A 21,303-nucleotide genomic window follows, 5' to 3' on the forward strand; every position below is an offset into this window, starting at 1 on the left:
GTGTACAATCTATATCTACACAAGGGAGCATATACAGAGTGTTTCTGACCCCCTGGGAGTGGTTCACACGCAATGCAGCTGAGCACACCTTTGCCTTTCCCAGCTCCCCGGTGCTGTGAGACCCTCTGGCTGCATGCTGGCCATTCACACTTGCTGAGGGCCTGCCCTCTTTCCTCATGAGGGCTGTGTCATGGTTTTTTCCTCAAAAGTGGGATGCTAATGCATCTTTGATAGCATTGCATACTGCCTGCCTTCTTGAATAGTGGGCCTGACTTTGATCATCTCGTACCAAATCTGAAGAGCATTCAAGAAATGAATGACAAAGATGTCTGGTGAAGGTGTAGGGAAGGGATGGATGGGGACACTAGACAGTTCAGAGGGAGAACAGCAGCAGCCATAATTCTTGTGGTCACTATCAGTCTCATTTCATGGACTCTTCTGCCTGGAGCAAAAAGCCTGGTTATCATGAAACTGGATGGAAGGGTCAGTTGGCCAAGCGTCCTGCCACACTTGGTAGTGAAATAGATGTACCACATGGCTGTTTTCTTTCCTATAGTGTCTTTCAAACAACCTTCAAACTAGGGAATAAATCCTGTGCTGTAAATAAGTCAAAATTAATAATAAATACTGTTGGGGGAGAGGGAATTGAGGGAGAGAGAGAATACATGAATTTTCAACTTAGTCAAGAAAACCTCTTAATCTCACAGTAAAACACTTTTCTAATATACCTTTTCTTTGACTTTGCTACAAGCAAGGGGGAATGACCTGGGAAATTACCTGCAAGGTTGAGTCCACCCTGGAAAAGAATGTACAGTTACATAGGATTCACATCTTAGTGCCAGTAGCTAGTATTTCGTATCAGCTTTCAGAACAAAAGCAGGAAGGTATTTTGGCAAAGGAACCTTTTCTTTCTAGCTGAGTATCTGAGGATTTTTGACAGTATTAAGAACAGCATTTAAAAGTTGCATCATTATCATTATTATACTAACACAGGTTTTAAATCTAGGTTTGTCTTATGAGCTTACCTACCCTGGAAAATCTGTGAAGGATGCTAAGATTTTAATTTGTACTAGCTACTCTATCTTAACACCCACTGTGGAAATCCTGGGCACATAAAATACGTGAATTAATTCAGTTCACTTAATACATACTGATATCCACACCAAGAGTTAAACAGAAGTAGACAGTGTGCAATAGACTAGCTTATTTTGGAGCAAATTCTCAGAAAAGTCATGTATTCCAAGAAGTCATACAGCTTCTGCTAAATAGGTGCATTAGCTCTCTCAAGAAACATTTCTGTGTGTTTAACAATTTCATCTTGTGATTGAGTTATTAGGCAGCACAAAGTCTCAGCTCAGTTTTCCTGAGCATCGGTTTCTCATCAAGCTGCTTACTGCAAAGCAGCACAGAAGTAAATGTGCTCTTAGTCATTAGTGGATTACAGATGAATTTTTTGTCATTGTGATTAGGCATTTTCCACTTAATCTTCTAACTGCAAAGATGTATTAATGGCGATGAATGCAGCCTGTATTCTACAACACTAAGCTTACTCAGTAACTGCTCTTAAATAAATCTGACTTCCTGGGAATGGAATTTAGCTTTATGTTGTAGAAATCAGAGCCAGTATGAGCATTAAAAACTTAGTTCCTACAGAATGATTTCTGCAAATGTCATCTTTGTTTCTGGAATCTTTTCTACTTAAAGTCACCAAATCAAACACTGTCAGCCTAAGTCTGTGTAAAGACTTTTTGCCTTTATTCTGGGCAAGTGAAGGTTGAAGAAGAGGAACTGGAAAGCTCTCTGAATATTGTTCTTCCTATTCTCCCTCCCATCCCTCCATCTCTTTTAAATCTTAGACATGGAAGGCGTTTATCAAACATAATATTCACTCCTGTGTTGGAGGTTAAGATTTTCTGTCAAATGGTCTATACTGAGTCCCACCTTGACGTTGTCAAGGTAGAAGACTATGAGAATCTTTTACAGTTTTGACAGACTTTTTCAAGACCCAACAGTACAAAGCCCTGAGCAACTTGGTTTTATCTCACAGCTGACCCTACTAGGAGCAGGAGGCTGGACTAGAGCACCCCTAAGGTCCCTTCCAACCTGAAGTATCCTGTGATCCTATAACTAATTTGATATCAGTTTGTCTTTCTTGCAGTCTGGTTAATAAATTTTGTAAGTTGTACTTCTATGGGTCTTCATGCTGTCCTTGCCTCTTCAATAATTTAATTAATTAATAACAGTATTAGTTACCACATTTAGGAGGATGTCTTATGTAAATGTGTTTGGTACCAGCTGGACTTCCTGGCGATTCTGTTGTGGAAATTTTTCTTTATCATGGAGTAACGGGTCCATCTGTGATTTTAAGCTTTCTGATGCTAGGCTTCAAATGCTCCCAGGAGAAAGAAAAAGAAAAAAGCTATCTGAGGCCTGCAAGATTTCTCTTAGGGCAGTCTGAAATTATAGCAGAATCATCTCCCAGTGGTATAGACACATCTATGTGAAGCCTTTTCTCATTTCTTTTGATTAAAGCTTCAAATCAATTTCTTGGTTTGTGGGTTGGTTTGTCTCTCAGCAATTGAGTGAAATGTGTTCTTCAGTCTCTCATTAGGCCAGTTCTCAAAAAATTGTAAGAGCCCAGCTGCTACAGTATCAGCTGTGACTGAACAGGCGGAAATGATACAGGATGATGTGCAATAGTGTCTACTGCCTGAGGCCACCAGCTATTATCCAAAAGCTCTTCTTGGACCCAACTACTGCAGTGGTTCTACTAAAAAAAAAAAAAAAAGATTGGTATAAGTGTGGTGTCAGACCTTCTCACAACCCAGCATGCCAGATTAGTAAAATCACCTTCACAGCTGGATGCTAAGAGCTGCTTGTGAGTCAGAGCATGGCAGGCTGCTTATGTCTTCCCCTCAAAATAGCATGAAGCAACTGGTCATAACCCTCGATCCTAACAACTACAATTTGTCATTAAAAAAAAAAAAGCCTCAGTAAGGACAGTGACCTGCCTGCACCTCCTTTGCTGCTGGCTAGCACGGGAGAAGTTTGTATGCCGGTGCTTGTGTCATCAGTCAAAGAATTACTGCTTTACTGTGGTTTTTACCTGTCTTTATAAGCTTTGTGGTCCATACTGCAGCTCTAGAGATTGTTCTAGGGGTGGGGGAACATGGCGCCATACCTACCCTTTCGTTTACTCCTTGCAGGAGGTGTGGACTGCTCTTTCACATCTCTGTCAGTCTGTAAAGGACAGGCTCCTGCTGGGCAACATCTGTCTCTGTGGCAACCCAATCTTCCCACCTCACCTGCAGCCCCTTTCCTGTTGCTGGATAATCCATTACCGACATCCAGGTAGATGAATAGTCTCTCTTAACCCTTTAGTTGCTTGCATAGCACGAGACAGTTCCTAACATAAACATCGTAATAGTCATTAGTCTCGTGTTCCTCATTTTCTGATTTACTGATTAGAAGCAGAGTGGCAAAACCACTGAGCACTCACAGAGGAGGTTAGTTCAAGGTCTGTTCTGCACAAACAAAGTGTGTAATTTTGCTGATGCTTTCAAAAGCAGGAAATATGCCAGATACCCCAAAGAGTATTGGTTTTAATCTTTTGGAGCTGCTCTTGCTTCTGTAAGATGGGGACCACAAGACCTCTTCATATCCCAAGGACGTTGTGGAGGCAAATTTAAAGTGTGCCACCCCAAGCAACATCCAGTACAAGTAAGTAGATTGTTTGCAGCAAAGATTTAGGATTATGCACTAAATAACAGATATGAAAGGAAAGAGTGAATAATTAAGCAAATATTTATTATAGAACTTTTCCCTTTCTTAAGGGAAAAAGAAAAAAAGCATGTGTTCACAGAACTAAAGATTGTATCAAACTGCAAATGCACAAAGGGGCCACATGAGACTGCATAAGCAGTTTTAATTCTTGCACTTAATAACTTTTTATGCTTGATTTTGCAAAATTCACATGCTTTGGACTTGCATGGAGGAGTTTGCTAAAATGACTAACTTTATAAATTAGGTTGCTCACTGGTGAAAATCAGAAACGACTAGTGTCTTTAAAAATAGCACTAGGAAATAATACACTTTGATATTTTGGGGCTTATGAAGCATTAATGAGATTTGTAGGAGCGATTGTTATTTTAAAAAATCACAGCAATTTATTGTTGCTAATTACTCTCTTGGCACCACATGTATTTAAGATTAATTGGAACGTCTGTACTCAGTAATGAGGTCCCATGTAGTTTACACTGACTGGCAACATCTTCCTTTATCTGGAAAATTACCACACTGGAAAATTTGTAAACAGGGCAGTAGCTCTTGGCAATCAAATTTTGGAAGTTTTACTTGATACAGTAGCTACCGAGTTACAACAAAAAGATCAGACAGTTCCAGCAGTTAATAATAACAATAAAAAAATCCGCAGGAATTCTGTCATGAAGGTGTAACTTACACATACAGAAATGGATGTTTGACTCCTACATAAACTGAATTAGCATTCAGACAGGGACCTGATTTCTCAGTATGATACAACATCATGAATTAAAACTGCAGCATTTCTCAAAGATTTATTTTTCTCACTGTTTTGCTGCTGTAAATTTAGTCACCTAAGGATGGATACTGGAAGAGCAATCCTTTTATCTCCATCTTGAAAAGCTGTGAATAAATATCTGTAGGTGTTGATGGCAGAGAATTATGTTGTAGTGTGCTACAAGGATTTTCTAAAATGCTTTGTTCGTGTATACATGTATGTGCATGTTTGTGCATTTAAATATTTCTTTGGCAGCTGCCTATTTCTGTAGTTCCCTTAAAAATGGGAACTTTTTGTCATTCTTTCTTGAACGCATTTATCAGGTGGGGATGCTAAAGAATCACGTATTACAGACTTCTTTGTCAAAGAGTACGAAATGACTGCTGGTGGTAGAATTCATTATTATTTGAAGTGGAGACCTGATCTTCCTATCTGCAGGCACGTTTCTGGTGCTGGAGACAAAAAACAAACAAACAACCACTCCCAAAAGTACCCACCCAAAACCCATAACCTCAGTCGCTCCTGCATTGCAAAAATGAAGCCACACTTAGTAAACCTATCAAATAAATAATGGTTTTCTGTAAGCTCCTGATCTCCTTATAGAATTCTTCAGGTAACAAGGAGATCTTTTTGCAGAAGCTATAGGGGTGCAAATTTTCAGGTAGGTGGGCAGTCTGTAATATTTCAATCAATCAGAATTGTCCAATAAATCAGAATCGTCTTGAGCATTTCCTAGATCAGCCCTTGAATAAAAACAACTAAGTTGCATCATTAATGACCAACAGATAAAGTGGTTTGTTATATGCATCTTTTTATTTTTTCAGTGTTAATTTTATAGTTTCTCATAGGCTCACCTCTGCTCAGCTGGTGAATAGATGAATTGTTAGTATGGAAGTTACAGCAAAATTAGCAGATATACTATGATTTGTACTTGCTTGGAGGACTGTGTATCAGGATATTATTGTTGATGCTTGAATTAATTTGGAATTACATTTAAATGTGAAAAGCGTGGATATTTACATTGGTGTTTAATGAGACAGAATTAGTCTCAGAGCACAATTCTATTCTATTGATTTTATTTTAGGGGAATGGGAAAGAGACGAAGTCCTGACTGTTCTGGTGATTAGTTACACATCTTCAAAGCGTTTCAAAACTAAACCATACATAAGGCAATGTGTGCTGGTACGCATTAATTCTGAGTGGTTCTGCCCAAAAGCGATAACAGCGTACGTGCTCCTTTTCAGCTAGCCAACACCCCAGCGTGAGTCTGGACTGTGTCTGCAATCATGGTTCTCATTCCTGGGGGGAATCCTGGGGGATTTTGCACTTCAGGGGTTGAGAGAAGCAGCAGTCATTGCTTTCCCCAAAGCCTGCCTTTGCCCAGAGGGTGCAAAAAAGGAGCAAAACTCCTCATATGCTTGTATAAAGCCCTGCGCATCTGGGCAAGGGCGAGGGGAAGTCCATCTCTTGGTTAACAGCACTGTTTATTATACACCAAATGTTTCTTTTGTCTTTGGTAGCAGCACTCTGACCTTGTTAAAGTGGCTCAGGAAGAGTGAAACCAGAGAGGCTGTGTGACTTTGTGCACAGTGGCTAAGCACAGTCAGGTGCTTTTCCTTGCTGGCAGCTCCTGTTGTGGGCAGCCAGAGGAACCAGGGAGAGGGATGGCGTCCAACTAGGTCAGTCTTGTCACCCAGTTTGTCCCTGTATAATCTTAAAGGCTGCATGCAGCCACCAGAGCTGTAGAAGATCAGGACCTATCTACATCCATGCTTCAATCTTGCATCTGGGTTTTTAAAGCATTTTTTTTTTTAAATTACAGCGGCACAAAAGGAGATCATAACCAGATGAAAATGCTACAATCCTTCTGCATTTCCACTAATGAACTAAGTCAAAGCTAGCACCACATCCCACCTTAGCTATATATATTTTCTATATGTTTTCGTGGTGGCTGTTGAATTCTCCTCAGGTTTGGTGCAGAACCTGACAAGTGTTGCTGAAAGTGAGCTATTAAATCTCAGAAAGCAGAACAGAAATGAGAAACTCCAAAACTTCTCAGCAAAAAGACATTCTGAAAGAAAGAAATACATTTGAAATCAGTGACCAGGTTTACATTTTTTTATGTTTTAAAAAAAAAACCCTCTAACATGGAACAACTGGGTATGAGTCTTGCAGATTCCCCCAGCTGTCCTGGCCCAAAGAGATGGTATTCCCAGGAAGTTGGGCACCTGCAGGGAAATACAGAAGAGTCATAGCAATCCTCTGGTAACAGGCAACACAGAGGCCCTGAAAATCTTACTCCTGATGGGACCCTCAGGACTCCAACTCTTCCAGGCTCCTGGGAGTCTGGTTTACCTATCTCTAAGGCATTTTAAGGCTACTCTAAAACTTGAAACGCTTGGGTTCCTTAGTCCGGGGGTATTTCAGCATCGGGTAGTGGTGCTGCCCAATAGGCAGAAATTTTGAGAGCTTGCACAACACAGTGACTTGTGATGCAGAAGATCAGAAAACCCAAAAGTTATCAGCAGAAACCTGTGTGTTACCCAAGCCAGAACAATTCTGTAGAAATAGCTTTTGTCTGAATCATTTTGTCAGATAATTCCTGAGTAGTTCCACCCTGTCGCTGTGCAATGTGAGACCACAATACATGCATCCTTGAAGTGGAGTCTGGCAATGCTGCTGTCATTTTGTATTGCAAAGGACACAAGGATTTTTAAAGACCAATAATTTATTTAGAGATTCTTTTTTTGCATAACTTCCAAAAGAACTGAGTCCAGCACTATCTCAGAATTATTGGTAAGGTTGAGTACTGTTAACCCAGACAATCAAAAGTAATGAATCAAGGCCAGAAAAATAATGATATTTCAAAATAAAAAATGATTATTTTTAATTTGCCTTCAGATGTCTCAGATCTCTAGGGTATTTTCATAATGTCCTCTATAATTACAAAGGCTAAACCTTTGCATTTTGAGCAAGGTACAGTTCTTAAATAAACATTCTTCTGCTGCAGTGGTAGCCTAGCACATTAATATAATAAATGTAATATATTAATATATACACTTTATAAGTAATATAATAAATGTTGCAACTACTGATAAAGTCATGGTAAATGGTTACAGAGGGGCTTAAAATAAGCAGACCTGTGGAAGAGAAAACCAAGAGGAGACTCAAGCTCTCTAGAAAAGGGTACATTATGAGTGCTGGATGCCACATTATGTGGGAAGCAAGTCTCATTTTGCCTTGGCAGTAGAGTTCTGTCCACACAAAGCACTGACAGAGACAGATGTCAAGGAAATGACATAGATCAGCCATCATACACTTTTACCCTACAGATGGCTCAAAGGCTCCAATGATCTGTAATGCAGCACTGAAATTAAAGGTATACAAACATTCTTCTTGTCCCAGACGTCCAGATGAAGCCATCCAAGTCCAGAAGCCTTCGCTGTAAGTGCCAGAGTCTATTAGGAGAGCTACCTGCTGAGCTGTTCCAGTACAGAAGGTGTTCCCAGATAAGCAATGCCAACAGGTCTATTGAAGTTTCTGGTTCGGAGTAATGAAATAAAGGGATCGTTAACTTAGGTGTGCATGCTTCTAGTGAGAGACATGAGGAGGCATAATCCTTAAATTTTAGAATTGCTTGTCAATGCCTTGGTTTGAGTATTACCTCAAAGGAATGGCCAGTTTTTAACTCAGGTGAGGATCAAAGCAAAAGCAGCAAAATCTCTAAGGGGAGTTAATAATGTAGCACACCTTTTGTCCTTCATCCCCTGAGATGTATAAAGATTACCTCTTAGTGACTTTCTAGTAATAGGATTTGAAAAAAATGTGCTTTTTTTCACACTAGAAAAGTCTGATTTTCAGGTCCAAACCTGTGCCAATGATTCATGGTTTATTAATCCTTAATTCTTATTGCTTCTTTCCCAGAGTCCAATCTCTTGATTAGAGCTTTGTCTGTTTCTTTATTTGCAGATGAGTTGGTGCATTGCGGTTTTGTGCATTCAAAATTATCAAAGCTAGAGAATTGAGTTTTTGCCAAGTACTGGAACCTATGACTGGTTTAGGCTCTTGAATGAGCATGATCTTAATCTCTTATTAGCTTCTTTAAGAGTTTTCATCTGAAAATTTTCCCTCTGTATGTTGACAGCTTCATTAGTACTTGTCACCCAAACAAATCAAGCTGAGCCAGGTCACTCCAAAATAATGAGACTGTCTTTTTATTTTTCTGAAGTACTCCTTCGCTTTCCTGGTTATATTAGTCTTTCCTACAATTAGCACCTCTTTTTATGCATGGTGATTTTGAAAGCTGAAAAGTAATGTTATTTAATGAAGATGCAGATTTGGGCATTTCATGTAAAATGATGATGCTTCACCCATTGTTGCCTCCTCAGGGGTTCCCAGTGTATAGAAGATAATTTGAACTATGTGGAACTCGATAGCTGAAGGCATCAGAAAAGAAAGTAATGTCACCCTTTCAGGAATTTCTTTTGAGAACTCCTTAATAAGCGAGGAAATGAGTGAAAGATGTGTTCATTACCATTATGATCGTAAAGGGAAAAAAATTACGGTTTTAAGGCCATAAGGGTAGATAAAGCAATGTTTGTGTATGTAATATGTAGTACTTTGTAGTAATATATAGTTGTTCAGATACTTGTTTTCTCTATGTTACTTTACATATCTTTAGCCTTGCAGGCATATTCTCTGGTAAATCCAAATAAGAATGAGAATAACTGGCTATCTGCTGTAAATAGGCTACTCTTATAACTGTATCTCTTTTTGACCAACACAGGACAGCAGATCCCATAGCCACTCTGTAACAAAGTGTAATTATGAGAAACAGTGGATGCCTTAATAACGTGGGGGCATTTTAGTCCAAGAAATGGATACTGTATTGCTGTTCTGCGAACATCTTTTGGAAATCAAGAGGATTCTTCATGCTGTATTTTGACTTAAAACTGAAAAACAAACAAGTCATCTGATTTGATCATCTGAGAAAAGACTCATTGTCTGCTTTACCTCTTCCAACGTTGGAAATAAAATAGGTATCCTGGCAGCAATTCTACCCTGTTATGCTTCTAAAACAGATTTCACACCATCTGCAAGTCTTGTGCTTATATTAATACCACCTTATTCCTTATGTATTGTCTGACCATTTTGGGTTTTAGTGGTACTGATAGCTGTATAATGCATCAATTCATCTGATGTAGGTTGGGTCCTCTCTTGGTGAGGCAGCTGGTTGCATAAATGAAAGCTGCAGCTTGTGAGTTTCTCCGTGGCTGTGTTCAGTCACCCTCTCGCTCATAATTCAGTTGGGGATGTGGATTCCACCGTTATGCTTTTCTTTTCTCAACTTGTTGTGGTATTTGCACCTTTATTCTCTGGAACCAAATCAGGGGCCTCTGAAGTGAGATATTGCTACTGCTTTGGGGATCTGTTGTTTGAGGAAACATTTATCTTTTACTTTTTTCTTTTTTCTTTTTTTTTTTTTTTTTTTGTTTGACACAAGTTGCAAATCAAGCTGGAAAGGCTTTTGTAAAAATGATTTGCAGATCATCCATCTGTATATTTGCTATGAGGATGAACAGCAGTCTTTGTGGACTGAGACAACAGTGCACAAGCATCTATATTTAACCTCCAGGACTAAGAGGGAATTTCATCCCTTGGGCCCTGTTAAACGATGAGGCAAGTATATTTGTGTATCTTTTCTTCTCTAAAATAGCAAATGCAGATCACTTTTGGAGACAGGGTACTGGGACAGCCCAGTAAGTAACTAGGCCTTGTGATTCAGATCTTTTGTACCTAAGTGTCAAAGGTGGCAACGGCTCAGACAAGTGATCCGTCCGCCAGAGTTTAATAAATTACATCCTCTAAACTGCAGTAACAAACCACATAGCTTTTCTTATCTCACAGATTAGGTAAGTTGTATCAGTTCAAGTCAACTTCATTCCTAGTTTCAGTGGAAAACTAAAAAGGAAAAGCAGCTGGGCTGCTTACAATGACAAGACTCAAAATCCTTGTGGGAAAGTTACCAGACTTGCTTGTGGTTGTGATTGGTTTTGGTTTCTGTATTGGTGAATGTTACCAAAGAGTGTACCACACACTTGCAACAGGTGCTCACAGCTGGATTGCACTTGTACCGTACTTTATTCTTTCTAGCTCAAATAAAGCATCAACATGTCCATTATTCTGTTTTTATACATTAATGTGAATTTCTTCAAGAAAATCTGTTTTTAATTCTTCTGTTCACTAGAATTCGTTCAGTGAACGTTAGTGTCCATTTAAAGAAACAAAAAAAGAGATTCAACACAAAACATGAGTTCCTATGCTGTTTTCACCCATCCTTAAACAGGTTTTATAGTGCGTTTTATATGGATCACTAGCATGTCTGTGTAAATCTCTACTGTATACATCCCTTTTAAGACTCTGATGAGAAATTAAGAAGATAGGGGAAAAAAAATCCAGATATTTAAGGTCTTGGGTCATCTCAGCTGAAACTCATTGCCTAGTACCTGGTTGACTCTGACTGCTGTGTTAATGGCAATATAAACATCAAGTTTGATATGCTGTAAGCTAGAAAATAAATATAAGAGGAGACATTTTATTATTTCTCACAATATAGACCATCTTTCAGCCAAACACTTGAATGCGTTCCTGACTTCTGAGTTACGCACGGTTAAATTCAGCATATTCTTGAGTGCCTTGATGAATGGTGACCTCAGTAATGAAATGTGCTGAATACACAGTTGACAAAAAAAAATCAGTTGACAAAATATTTCTCCCGAGGAGCATATGTGCTAACGTAGTGGTTGCTAACTTTTGCTGGCCAATAACCAGTAAGACCAGTAATGTAGCACAGCAAGCATCATCTCACAGAATCACAGAATCACAGAATGTTAGGGATTGGAAGGGACCTCGAAAGATCATCTAGTCCAATCCCCCTGCCGGAGCAGGATTGCCTAGACCATATCACACAGGAACACATCCAGGCGGGTTTTGAATGTCTCCAGAGAAGGAGACTCCACAACCTCTCTGGGCAGCCTGTTCCAGTGTTCGGTCACCCTCACCGTAAAGAAGTTTTTCCTCATAGTTAAGTGGAACCTCCTGTGTTCCAGCTTGCACCCATTGCCCCTTGTCCTGTCAAGGGATGTCACTGAGAAGAGCCTGGCTCCATCCTCATGACACTTGCCCTTTACATATTTATAAACATTAATGAGGTCACCCCTCAGTCTCCTCTTCTCTAAGCTAAAGAGACCCAGCTCCCTCAGCCTCTCCTCATAAGGGAGATGTTCCACTCCCTTGCTCTCCCTGTGCGACTCGGTTTTCTTTGTTTTAATCTCCTCACTCATGAAGTACACCAGAGGGTTTCCTGGGCAATATGCTCATGCAGTCCTTAAGCTGAGGACTTACCACCAAATGGCTGATGTGTACTATGAAGATTATACTTGCCACTGATGCCATGAGTAAATATTTCCACTCTAGATAGATCAGGACAAATGGCATTCACTTACAATCATTTCTTTGAGGATGCCTAACACTGCTTTTCCCTGTCTACCACTACCAGAAGGCAAGTGCCTTCTGAGCTTTGCCAGTTGAGCCATACCTATTGCTGAGGCATGTTGTTGGCAGCAGTCATTTTCTTTTTCAAGATGAGCTCTTATTCCTCCTGGTGTTTACAGTTTTATATATGAGAGCACAGGCAGTGTAGCCTCAAGGTCATTGAATTTTATCAAGTATATTGTTTCACTCCTTCTGCTCTGGCAGAAGTGGTAATTATCACATGCTATCATTCCACCATAGTAAGACGCTTTAGAGTCATGAAGTAGAGCTGAGCACAGCCAGTTTACATTAAAACTAGGTTTGAGCAATTAAAAATTACCCAATCTTTCTTCCCTAGTTGAAAACACGCTGTAGGAGTGCTGCTGAAGTGTATTAAACCAATGTATTAAAGTAACTCTAAGTATCTCTTTCTAGAATAGCTTTACTGTTCACAGACACAAAGTAATTTTTATGTAAACTACCTGTTAAAACACAAGCTATTCATCACTGTAGAGATGGGAACACTAGCTACGTTCCCTAAGAAGATCATAATACTTTTTTTTTTTAATTTTAAAGCCCAAAAGCAAGGTATAAAACCTATGGTTTTTGTTTGTTGCTAATTGATGGTGTTGTCTGAGAAACATTTGGGATTCTAGGAATCTTTTTTGTCTGGAATAAGTAAATGTAGCATCATAATGTAATGGTTAAAGTAAAAGTAGTGGTAAATGATAGGAATTCAGGTGTAAATTGGAGTATTCTACAGGAATGCCAGAAGTCCATAAGTGATGTAACACAAGAAAACAATGATAACTGATAAAACCTTTAGAGACAAAAAGGAGACAGTGAGTGTAATTCTGTGTTAGAATTCTCAGCCCTGGCTTCATCTTTCAGATACACGCTGTAGACCTCTGTGCAAAATATTTTGCATGTAATAGCCACTAAAGTATTTTCTTTTTCAGCAAATACTCATGTTTTCTGCAGTGCTCCAGAATTTTTTTTCATCATTACCATAGTATCTGGCTTATATACATAATAGTACTCACTGTATTTTGGCTCCTGTATGCATATGTGTATATATATATTGATAGATATCCATGTGCATCTATCTATATATAAAAACATATATACATTTAACTGTTTAGACATGTATAAGAATACATCATAAAATCTGTAAACAGAAGAAGAAGAAAAAAAGGAAATTATCTACCCTAACTCAAGTACCTCACATGGTACAGAGAAGCTATTTTGCAGGTCCTGTTGACAGAAGCTTGGGTATGGAAGCTGCAGTGATGACAGCTACAGAAGAACAGGCAGGAACTACAGATGACCACTCAAAACCCAGCATAAGAGACATGTAGCCCTGATATTTCTCTTCAGATTTTCCTAGGTTGCATGAAGTATGGCTTTATACATATAACCTTTATGAATTTTTTTTGCTACACTTAGGGGTGATAATCAATGGACTTTGTGGGAGAAAGCGCGGCAGTCTTGGTAGTGGTAATGGCAATGATATGAACAAATGTTTAAAATTGTTTATCCAAAAGTAACATATTTTTTTCCAATGTTCCTCCAGTTGTTATTCTTAATTTAAATCTGCTGCAGAACTGAGGATCAAAGAATCTAAACTGGTTGAAAAAATCATAGTCAGATATTATTCAGTAGACAATAAAACTGCAGCGTAACAACTGTGCCTGAATGGAGAGCAATGACATTTCTCCTCAATTAATCTGTCCTAGTGCCCAGACAAATAGCCCATCGAGCAAATTTCATAATTGCCTAAACAAACAGTGACACTAATAGAAAAACAACTTGCTGCAGGAAAAACATCATAAAAACAAATGTTTTAAGAACAATAGCAAACGAAACACAACAGAGTAATAAATGTTGTTGAAAACGGAATTAAAATTATAAATACATAATTCTCATAATTCCTTTCTCAGAATAAATCAGTTTAAGCAGCTTCTAAAGTAAGAGCTAATAATATAAATATAATTAAAAGAAATAATATATTTAATACTGGAGATAAAGTATACAGTCTCTGAAGACCTGACTTTTGATTACATTAGCTTGTCTTACATTTTTCGTCAGCACAGGGGAGACTGAGGAAGTGAAAGGATATTTTAATAAAGTTGTGTTGCTGTAGCGAGACAGTGAAAGGGTACTCAGGGCTGTGTTAGCTCCAGCACACAACAGGACATCACTAAGCAGTGGCTCCAGCTGGTAGAACTTTCCTGTAAAGGCAGCGTACCATCTGCTATAGGGTGCAGGGCAGTATGCTGGTGACCACCACCCCTCAGGGTTCTAGCACCATCCAGCTCTGCTCCACTACAGTAAATGAAGAGAGTTCAAATGTCCGGTCCCACACCGTTTTCCTCATGCTCAAAGTTGAGATTTCTGGAAAAGAAAGTCAGGGACCCAACTACTGGCTGACGTGGTAGGTTCCAGGGACTTCTGGTTCAGGTGGATTTTTTGGATGGAGATAGTTGCTGAAAGGCACCAGAGAAAGGACGAGCAGTTGCTGTTGAATGGGCAGAGTTGCTCTCATTCCTTGTTTTAACAGAAAATGTCTTTATCTTTGGGGATTTTTACATTGGAAATTCTGTGGCTTTCAATATCCTGCCTGGTCCCTGCTATCTTCTGCTCTCTTATGGCAATGGCAATACTTTAAGCAAATCCGCTGTCTGGTAAATTCATTAACTCAAACTCTGGTGGGATGCTGAGGGCACCAGTGTAAGTGTTGTACTCAGTGACTCGCCGGAACAGACACTGGAAGATTTAGCGTGCTTTGAAAGAGAGGACTTCCAGATGTGGGCACCACATGGACATGAGCCAGGTACACCCAATTTGTCTGAGGGTTGGTCTTCCATCTGAGGCTCTTCCTGTGCTTCAGCAAAGGGCTACTGCCTCCAGATACTGTGGAAAAACTAAAGAACTTGCACACACACCTGACAGTCCCAATGTAGACTCCAGCAAGATGGGGGAGATGCAGGCACTGACCACAGCAAAAGTGTATGAAAGGGAAAAATCTTCCTTCTCTGTATTGTTTCATGTGTTCTCACTTGCTTCAGGTTTTTTTTTTAAATGGAGTGATTGGCATCCTGCCTCCTTCTCTCTCCCGTTCTCTGACTACCAGATATTCTCAACGAAGAAAACAAGTAATCCTTTTGGATAGTCACTAATGTTTGTAATCACTTGGTGCCAGAATTTTCATAAGTGACAGTTTTGCAGAATATATAGATTTAAATATTGTATGTTGAATGTATGTCCGCAGCATGTTGGTGATTATTTCTCTGTGTGTGTGTGTGTGTGTGCTTATTCATCAGTTATGGAAGAGTGCTTGAAAATAAAGATCTCTGTGGCTCAGCTACACAGATGGAATTGGCTGTACAAGACCCTTCTTTTAAATTAACAATCTTTGCTCTCCATGGAAAGAAAAGGCCCCTATTAGAAGAGCCTCATCTTAGTCTTCTCATTGTCTTAATTGAGCCTTTGAACTGCAGCCAGTAAAAGCTCATGGCAAATACAGTATCCAATCAGATGTATTTTTTTAAATTAATCTACATTTGAATACCTTCCCTAATTTCCCACCACCACCTGCAAAACAAAAAAAAAGAAAAAAAAAAAAAAAAGGAAAAATGTTTGAAAAGAAAGGGAATACATTTGCAAGTTTAATTTCCCTAGGGAGAAGCGGGCTTTTCAGAGCAACTTTGATATGTTTCTTTCTTCTTTGTGTAACCTGTAGTTTAATTTTTTTCACATTTTTGCATTCACATTTGCATGATAAAAGAGGTTCCACTTTTCTTTTAAACATTGTTCCAGAAAGTTAAAATTATTTGTAGGAGAAAAACAGTAATAAAATGAAATTTGAAAAATTGTCTCCCTTTTCAGTAATTTGTATATGCAATCCACTATGATTTCCAGTGCTTTTACTGATATGAGCAGACAGCTATATTTTTCAGAAAGTTGCATGAAATATTGTTGCATTGCTATTTTCACGGTGATTCTGTAAGTAAGTTGAGTCTGCATTTTTAATGGAATGAATCATCCCAGAGATGGAATTTTTTTCTTCAATGTTGAAGATGTTTTCAACAAATTTCCTCCAACCCGAGCAGATATTTGGGCTGCTCAGCATCCCTTCTAAAAGCTTCTTTCATGCCACCCATCCTGCAGCTGAGGTGCTTGTGAAGCTGTGAGTGAAAGAACATAGAAAATCTTTGGAGCAGAGCAGAAAATTTCTCTGACCTGTATTTGTTAGTGCTGGAGGCCTATGGTTTATTTCCTGCTCAGGCATGTTTTACACAGGGATTTCCTAATTTGCTCTTGACCACTGAGAAAACAGAAGCAGTACTACCTAGTTACATATATACAAATATACATATATGAGGTTAAATATTTGCTTATCACGCAGGATCCACGTTTTGCTTTCCTGTGGTATACCTGCCATGCAGAGATATGTGGAGCATAGTCTGGGGACCTCAGTTTTAACGTGTTGTCTTTTTATGTGGTAGCTGCCCCTCCTGCTGGGTTCCTCAGCCTTGTCAGGTGCAGCAGCAGAGATTTTCAGGCAAAATAGTAACCTGCAGAGCAAAAACTCAGTTTATGTTATCTCTCAGGAAGCAGGAGCACAAAGAAATTTCTAGCTGTCCAGAGCTAGAATACCAGCGTTTACTAATCAAAGCTTCTCTCTACATTGTATATTCCAGGGCATTATATTCTAACTTCAAAATATAGTTACAGACTTGGGGTGCACAGATATATATGTACATGTGCATGTCTTCTGCCACTGAATATTGCCTGCACACCCTTGCCATGTTAGGAGTAGCTCCAGCTTGCAAGTGACCTTTTGAAGGAGGTGGCATATGTATGGTTATTCGCAAGCCCAGCTTCATCTGAGCTGCAGGCCCCATGTGTCCTTTGTCTGCCAGCATTAAGTATTATCCAGCATTATTCAGCATTACTCAGGCCCATACTGGGTCCTAGCTGCCAACTTCTATCCTAATTATCAGCTAAAATGTTATAATTATCTAAATCTATATCATATTCTGATTAGCATCCTCACCTATAGTAACACGAATTATACAGAGCATAGTTCTCTCTGTGTTACATGTTATGGCAATGCAAATAGTTTGAATCCTACCCGTTTAGATTCTTATGTGGTATAAAAAACACATAGTACCTAAGCAGTTCATGGTATTTCATGGGTAATGAGTGGAGAGACCCTTTGCTCTTTCTTTTCCCAGTCTGGCTGAAAAAGGAGTAACTTGGATAATAGACACACTTTGCTTGCTTATGGCTTTTGGTCAGTAGAGGATAGGTAAGTGTGTGAGAGAGAGAGTGGGAGAGTATATCTAGAGAAAACTGTGAAGGTTCAAGTCCTGCAAATGCTCTTTTTTGTGGAGCCATCTGATTTCCTGCTTGTTCAAGCTCATATTGCTTGCTCACTTGCTGTCTCCAAGTACCTGAAAGGAGGTGGTAGTGAGGAGGGTATCGGTCTCTTCTCCCAGGTAACAAGCGATAGGACAAGAGGAAACGGCCTCAAGTTGTGCCAGGGGAGGTTTAGACTGGATAGTAGGAAAAATTTCTTCACCGAAAAGGTTATCAAGCAGTGGAACACCCTGCCCAGGGAAGTGGTAGAGTCACCATTCCTGGAGGTATTTAAAAGACGAATAGATGTGGTGCTGAGGGATATTGTTTAGTGGATGACTTGGTATTGTTAGGTTAATGGTTGGACTCGATGATCTTAAAGGTCCTTTCCAACCAAAACGATGCTGTGATTCTGTGATATTCAAATTTTGCTCTTTCACTTTAGAGTTTTCTTTTTTCTCCTGAATTTAAACTGTTACGGTGTTCCTCAGTTTAACAATTTTGAAGTGTACCTCCTAGCTATGGAGGGCTTCAAATATCATCAGAGAGATCTTGATCAGGGGCAAGGATTATAGAAGAGGTAGGTTCAAAGTAACCTGAGATAGCCAGCAGAGATGGTTATGTGTTTACCATCTGATAGCAGTCCTGTAATTCTTTCATTGCCTGCCCCCTGCCCGGTACCAATCAAGCCCGACTATCACATGTACAAGGATTTTTATTTCTGTTCTCCATTTAATTGTATCCCATGAAATCCTCTCCCCAAGTTCTGTTTCTGGACATTCAAGAACACTGCCTGCTTGAGATTCCAAAGCAGCTCCCAAGTATCCTACTGTTTCAACCACGCAGGTGGGATTCAGTCTGAGTGATATGAATCATTTAAAGGTTGTTCCCAAACACCCTTACAGTCTCTTCAAGACTTGGTGTTTGTCAGTAGCTAACCTCAAAGAGAGCTCTCAGAGACTGCCGTGAATATACACCTTACTGGTCTGTAACACCAGGTCACGCTTTTGGATCAAGCCCTAAACGCGACTCAGAGAGTGACAAGCTAACTTACACTCCTGGTTCCCAGGTTAGCTCAAGGGTGAAAGGGAGAATACATGCTGTACAAGAATTACAACATTGCTCGAAGCAAGAGGTTTTCGCAGCCTCTGGTAACACCGGCCCCACGTGTTCCTTCTCCTCGAGAAGGTCAGGGTCAGAGCTATGGGTGATGGCCCTGATTGCATCAAATGCTACTGTTGTACTACTTTGAAAGCAGATGCTTTTTATTCTCTGGTTGTTTTTTTGCAGGGTGGTGGTCATGTTTTTCAGGTGGGTTTTTTTTTTCCTGATGACTGTCAGGCCATTAAGGATGATGATTTTGTGTTTTTCTTCCATCCCTCCTTTTGTGCTACTGTACTGTGCAACAGCAGTTCACCTTGGGCGAAGAACCTTCCTTCTTTGTCAATACACTTTGTACTTCCACAGCATTGATCACAAAAGCCTTTTCCACTGTAAATTTCACACGCATCCTATAAATACACTAGGTACGTGCAAAAATTTTAAATGTAGAAAATGTATAAAATTTTTGAAGAGCCTGGTGTATCCGTCCCTGAAAGAAACAGGTTGTTGCATTAATTATTTTCCAAACTTTTCAGTTTCTTTTCCTATTTTATCAATGTTTTTATCCTGTCTGAAAGCTAGACTGAAGGTTTCTTGTTTGTTCAGGAAATTGAGCAATAAAATGTTTATTGCTCACACATTTCTTCACTTTCTGTTTGCTGGATGTTTGCTGGGTAGCTTTTCCATTATATCCTTATTAGTCATCAATTGTAGAATGTCAAGATTTTCTGAGTATTTGTGTTGACCTACATTTTAAATTCAAAAAATTACTGCCTGAATAATAGTTACAAAATAGACTGACCAGGATGTAGAAAAAGGTAATCTTAAATAGAAACCTTAGCCCATCATTTTAAATTACCATTTTTCTTGCTGCTTTTTTTTTTTTATCTCCTCGTTGATATATGTACATATGCCCGCAGAACCAAGAGCAAGGCTTAATAATGGGATCACAAGAAACATTTCATCTTATAAGAAACAATTTGATATTCTGTTGTGATCATCAATGCTTCTAAATTATTGTCCAACCTAAAGCCTTTCTCTTCATTCTTTATTGTAATAAACACAATAAATACATTTCTTCCACAGCTTTTCAAATTTTTTATCCACAATTCTTCACTCAGCTGCAGTGATTTTTGAATTTTTTTATTTTTCCAGTTTGTATTTTGAAATGATTAGTTGATTCACCTTAATAAACAAGAAGGTTCCTTTATTTGTGTGAATCCAAATATCATTTGATTTAGTTTAGTAGAATTAATAATAGGAAAATAGCTTGTAACTTTTCTTATATCAGTCAATATAACATTATTTTTCTCCTGCCTACCTCCCTCTTAAGCAAGACCTCATTTTTAAAAATCACAGAATCACAGAATCACAGAATCAACCAGGTTGGAAGAGACCTCTGGGATCATCGAGTCCAACCGTTGCCCTGACACCACCCTGTCAACTAGACCATGGCACTAAGTGCCATGTCCAGTCTTTTCTTAAACACATCCAGAGATGGTGACTCCACCACCTCCCTGGGCAGCCCATTCCAATGCCTAATAACCCTTTCTGTAAAGAAATTCTTTCTAATGTCCAACCTGAACCTCCCCTGGTGAAGCTTGAGGCTGTGTCCTCTTGTCCTATCGCTAGTTGCCCGGGAGAAGAGGCCAACTCCCACTTCACTACAACCTCCCTTCAGGTAGTTGTAGACTGCAATAAGGTCACCTCTGAGCCTCCTCTTCTCCAGGCTAAACAACCCCAGCTCCCTCAGCCGTTCCTCACAGGTCAGACCCTCCGGACCCTTCACCAGCTTGGTCGCCCTCCTCTGGACTCGCTCCAACACCTCAACAACTTTCTTGAAGTGCGGGGCCCAGAACTGGACACAGTACTCAAGGTGCGGCCTCACCAGTGCCGAGTACAGAGGGACGATCACTTCCCTAGACCAGCTGGCTACACTATTCTTAATAGAGGCCAGGATGCCATTGGCCTTCTTGGCCACCTGGGCACACTGCTGGCTCATGTTTAGCTGGCTGTCGATCAGCACCCCCAGGTCTCTTTCCACCGGGCTGCTTTCTAACCACTCTTCCCCCAGCCTGTAGCGCTGCATGGGGTTGTTGTGGCCCAAGTGTAAGACCCGGCACTTGTTCTTGTTGAACCTCATGCCGTTGGTCTCAGCCCATCTATCTAACCTGTCCAGATCCCTCTGTAGGGCCTTCCTACCCTCCAGCAGATCGACACTCCCACCCAGCTTGGTGTCATCTGCAAATTTGCTGAGGGTGCACTCAATCCCTACATCTAGATCATCTATAAAGATACTGAACAGCACCGGCCCCAGAACTGAGCCCTGGGGAACACCGCTAGTGACCGGCCACCAGTTGGACTTTGCCCCATTCACCACCCCTCTCTGGGCTCGGCCATCCAGCCAGTTTTTAACCCATTTAAGAGTCCACCCATCCAAGCCCCGGGCAGCCAGTTTGTCTAAGAGGATGCTGTGGGAGACAGTGTCGAATGCCTTACTGAAGTCTAGATAGACTACATCCACAGCCCTGGCCTCATCTACTAAGCGGGTCACTTGGTCATAGAAGGAGATCAAGTTGGTCAAGCAGGACCTGCCTTTCATGAATCCATGTTGGCTGGCGCCGATGCCCCGATTGTCCTGCATGTGCCGTGTAATGGCACTCAGGATGATCTGTTCCATCACCTTGCCTGGCACCGAGGTCAGGCTGACAGGCCTATAGTTCTTCTATATAAATAAAATACTTCTCCACCAGTTAGGAAAACTGTAT

The 21,303-nt window shown here is 40.0% G+C and overlaps 1 protein-coding gene across 1 annotated transcript in view; it reads left to right on the plus strand.

Moving 5' to 3' along the window:
- NKAIN3 (sodium/potassium transporting ATPase interacting 3) overlaps positions 1 to 21,303 on the plus strand; it is a 412,976-nt gene that overhangs the window by 239,967 nt on the left and 151,706 nt on the right. The window lies entirely within an intron of this gene.

This window comes from Nyctibius grandis, chromosome 3 (assembly GCF_013368605.1).
Source record: "Nyctibius grandis isolate bNycGra1 chromosome 3, bNycGra1.pri, whole genome shotgun sequence".
Lineage (NCBI taxonomy): Eukaryota > Metazoa > Chordata > Aves > Nyctibiiformes > Nyctibiidae > Nyctibius > Nyctibius grandis.